Raw genomic sequence first — 4,429 nt, 5'->3', positions numbered from 1 at the left:
GAAGATGTTTGTACAGCATTTGCATTTCAGAAACACATTGAAAGCAGATTTGGTTGCCTAAATAACATTGCTGTCTTCTGTTCCGCACACAAGCTAGAAGAAGGTTCATAGGCAGAGCTGCACATCTGTTTTGATTCCATGCACATCTTATTCCATTTAAAAACTGATGCAGAGGTTTGTTTTTAATTTTTGTTATGATTTATATATTTATTTATTTATAGGCCATCCTGAGTTTGATTTTATCACAGAAAGGCAGCATACAAATCTGCAAACAAACAAATCTCTGAGAATCCTTTCTTCTCTGGCTAAGCAAACTTATTGTCCTAATTACAGTGGAGATAAATTGAATGGGTAGTATCTATGGGTGATAGATAGCTAAATAAGTCATCTTTGGAGTGAACTCTCTGTATGACTAGTGTTAGACATCTATGCCAGGGGCTCCCAAGCTGTAGTCCACAGGCTACCAGTAGTCCAGAAGCTTCATTCAGGTGGTCTGCGGCATGTCTGTAAAAATAGAATTAAAAATCCTACAGCATTACCATAGCACATTACAATTGATATGATAGTTAGAAAAATCAGCAAGTGGTCCAAGAAGACCCTCAACAATGTTCAAGTCATTCATGGCGGGGGAAAGCTTTGGAATCATGCTTAAGGAAGAACTTCTGGCCAGGGGTGGGAATGACTGTTCCTGATTGCCACATGGCTTCCATTTATGCCTCTCTCTATATATAGATATCTGTCTCCCATCATATTACACTGCTGCTGTTTTCACTGTTGACAGAAGCAGATGAAATTTGCAGGCAAAGGAGCCTCTCCAAAGCTTAAGCTTGCCAAACTGCAATGGAAGCAAATGCACATCCAGGGACTTTTGTGTGGCTGGCCCAGAAGCTGCAGCACAACTGCTGACAAGGGTGAGATCCTGGAAGCACATTTCTCTTCTGCTTAAAGATCTGCGCCAACTGCTGACATGCTACCAAGCCAAGTTCAAAGACTTACTATTAGTATATCAAGCCCATAATAGCTTGGGATCAGTGTTACTGGAGGGATTGCCTTGCTCTCTATGTGCCCAGTTGACTGCTTTGTTCAGCAGAACTTGCAAGTGCCAGATAGTGCTTGTGCCACATCTGTGAGGAGTGGATCTTTCAGCGTGGCAGCCCCAGTGCCCCATAACTCCCTTTCTCTTTGTGTTTCTTTAAGAGGCTTTTTGGCCTCTTTCTAGACACAATCGTCTCTCAAAGTGGTTGACAACCATGATTTAGCTTCCCTGCATCTTACGTAGTTCCTCAATATTTTCTTTCCTCAGCCCATTCTCACAGCGGCTGCCCTTACTCTGTCACAGCAGTCATTTTCACTGGACCACACTGCTGTGTGACTCCAAGAAGACTTCTTCAAGGCTTACAGCTTGTGTTGATTTAGGATTATACCTCTGGTTCCATTATCATGCTTCAGAAGCTCTAAGTGATGAGCTAACTTGCTGTTCAGGCAGGAAAAGCTCAGAGGCCATGATGCTTTGTGTGAGAAATGAAAACAATGTAGCATCTTCCCTTCCCTTATTCTGTACATTTTCTTCCCGTTAGGGGCCCAAAGACCAGCTGAGTCCCTGACACCTTGTTTGGTGATGTGAAGACAGGAAAGAGATTTCTCAATTAGCTTTAAATTAACTGCCTCTTGCCATTCTGGGTTCCCAGAGGATCAATGTAGGGGTGAGCTTGAAAGGATCTTTATGCAGCCTGCTGGGGCGTCTTCTATGTGACTATCAAAAAGCAGAGGGGAAAGAAATAGGGAGCTGCTGTTTCTCAACCCCTAGTTTAATGGTTTAATTAGGAACCCTTTGCAGTTTTAGTCTCAGCAAGCACCATCTGGCATTTGGCTTCAGATGTGCTCCATTTTCATTAAAGAGGGACTGTAGAAAAGTGGAGTCTTCTATCATCTCATCTGCTTAGGTCCGGAGACTTAGGGGAGAGAAGAGAGGAAAGGAGAGGAAAGGTCACAGGAGCGGCTGGCAGTGAGATTCATCTTCAGAACTGTAATATATTTGTAGCTCGGGGTACAAACTGTCAAAAATGTAGTTTATTTATAAAACACACTTTTGCAGCTGCAGCAGCAACAACAACGGCCGTGTACACAGTACAGAAATAACAATAGCAATAGAAACATTTTTTTAAAATCAGTAAAACAGATATTAGTCTACCTCAGTGTTTCCCAACCACTGTTCCGCGGCACACTAGTGTGCCGCGAGATGTTGCCTGGTGTGCCGCGAGATGTTGCCTGGAGGGAGGCGGGCGAGTCGGGCGGCGAGAGGCGAGGCGGCGGCGGCGAGGAGAGGCCGCCCAGCGCGGGGCTCTCGCCGTCTGCCTGCCTGGCTGCCTGCGAGCTTGGCGGGCAGCGCCTCCGTCCGCAGCGCCCGCCTCGCGGCTCTCATTCCCTGCCCCTGCCAAAGCTCACCCAGCCAAGCCGCGCTCTCCTTCCTGCCTCGCTTTGCTGCCTCCTCCCCCCCCCACCCCCAAAGCTTGGAGGTTCCCCGGCAAGGGGGAGGGGAAAAAATTGAAACTTACACTTTCGTGCGTCCCTCCCGGCGTGACGCTGTGCGCTGACGTCACGGGGCTGTAATGGTGGTGTGCCTCGAGATTTTTTTCATCAAACAAGTGTGCCTTTGCCCAAAAAAGGTTGGGAAACACTGGTCTACCTGATTGATGATTGATGTTTCTAGCATAGATGTTGTGGTTAGATTCTTTAGACCGGGGGGGTGTGCTGATTAACTACAATTTGCTTCTTCCTTGACCACTGGCCATTCTGGCTGGGGTTGATGGGCATTAGAGTCCAACAACATCTGTAGGGACACATATTAGCCACCTCTGTAGTATTAAAATGTCTGTGTTGTTTTCACCATCCTGTCTTATACTGCTCTTTTGGCCATCATTCTCTGTATCTGAAATTTGGTGCAGTGATTCAGTTATTGCAAAATAAGAAGGCAGGGTCTTAGTGAAACCCACAAGTGCAGTCTTTGACTCCCTTCCAGTTGAATACAATGGTACCTCTGGTTACAAACTTAATTCGTTCCAGAGGTCTGTTTTTAACCTGAAACCGTTCTTAACCTGAGGTACCACTTTAGCTAATGGGGCCTCCCACTGCCGCCACGCCTCCACCGCACAATTTCTGTTCTCATCCTGGGGCAAAGTTCTTAACCCGAGGCACTACTTCCGGGTTAGCGGAGTCTGTATCCCGAAGTGTTTGTAACCCGAGGTACCACTGTAATGCCCTCTCTTGTAGCCTTCTATAAACAGGGAACTGAAACAAAATTATTTAAACTCTGTTTGTTTGTGGCACAGTTTGGAAATGGTATGCTGTTCCCAACTTTGCTACATCTGTGCCCTACTGTGGAAACCACAGAAAACCCCTTGTATAAATTAGCTTACCTGAAGTTGTGGATAAAGAAATAATGGTGAATTAAAAATCATGCTCTCACAGATGTCATCGTTTGCTCAATTAAGTTGACACCAAGCTTTCCTCCTGTACATTTGCACAATAATCCATGACCCTGCAAGACAATAATAAACCATAATCCTGAACAACTCCTCTGTGGCTACTGAGGCACAACTTTAATTAACAAAATTGGGAGTAAAGCACAGGCTCCCGATTGACTAAGATCTTTAAAGCCTATTAAAGTGTGATCCCTTTCAGTCTTACCGCAATAATTGTCAGGCTAAGCGAGAGTGATGAAATTATCCTTGCTGTATCCTGCTAACCTTTGAGAGGGTAAAGAAAATGTACTATGATTTGGATTTGCAGTGTCTCCTCCTTTCACAGTTGGTCATAGAACATAAAATGTGATTGTCTAGAAACTTCATGGCATTAAAAAAACAACAACTCACTGTTGCAAAGAAAATAACTCCAGACTGCAACAGGCTGTGAAATTGAGAGGACTGCCACATGGCACATTCACAGAGACAAAAAGTGGGAAAGGAAGCAGCCAAGGAGTGGTTGCAAAAATGTAGATAAAAAGAATGCAGCTGTTTAACAAGTCATCCAACCATCAAAAAGGAGGGGTATAAACTCAAACCCTTGTCTGCTTTTTATTTTATTTTTAAAGCAAGTTAATTTTGACTTATTGCTGCTGGTGCCTGGTGCCTGCATTTTATATAACCAAAGAAAGAAAAACATAGTCTAATGTAGTCCAATGGCGGGTTAGGGATTATAACATATGAAACAGGAATGGCATGGCCTGAAGTTGGAATGCAGTGTGGTGAACTGCACGGGACTGTGCAACATCAGCCCCTGTGATTGGCAAACAGTATGCAGCTTCCAGATTGGCCAAGTATAATAGCTCCTGCCTTTGCCTGGTTGGCAACAGTTCAACTCTTCCTATATGCTGAAATCCAGATCTTGGCCACCTGTTGTTTCCAGCAAGTTCACACCCTCCAGATTTGGG

General features: G+C 44.8%; 1 long non-coding RNA gene across 1 annotated transcript; it reads right to left on the bottom strand.

Moving 5' to 3' along the window:
• Positions 1-225: 225 nt before the first annotated feature.
• LOC308597022 lies at positions 226-3,742 on the bottom strand. Its single transcript, XR_014012806.1, has 3 exons — positions 3,688-3,742; positions 3,417-3,538; positions 226-504 (listed from the first exon to the last, which is right to left on the bottom strand). It is a non-coding gene; the product is annotated as an uncharacterized lncRNA (long non-coding RNA).
• Positions 3,743-4,429: the final 687 nt, after the last annotated feature.

The sequence above is a fragment of the Podarcis bocagei genome (assembly GCF_964188305.1).
Source record: "Podarcis bocagei genome assembly, chromosome: 11".
NCBI classification, from domain to species: domain Eukaryota; kingdom Metazoa; phylum Chordata; class Lepidosauria; order Squamata; family Lacertidae; genus Podarcis; species Podarcis bocagei.
The sequence above is the reverse complement of the archived record's forward strand: the minus strand, read 5'-3'. Positions and strand labels throughout refer to the sequence as shown.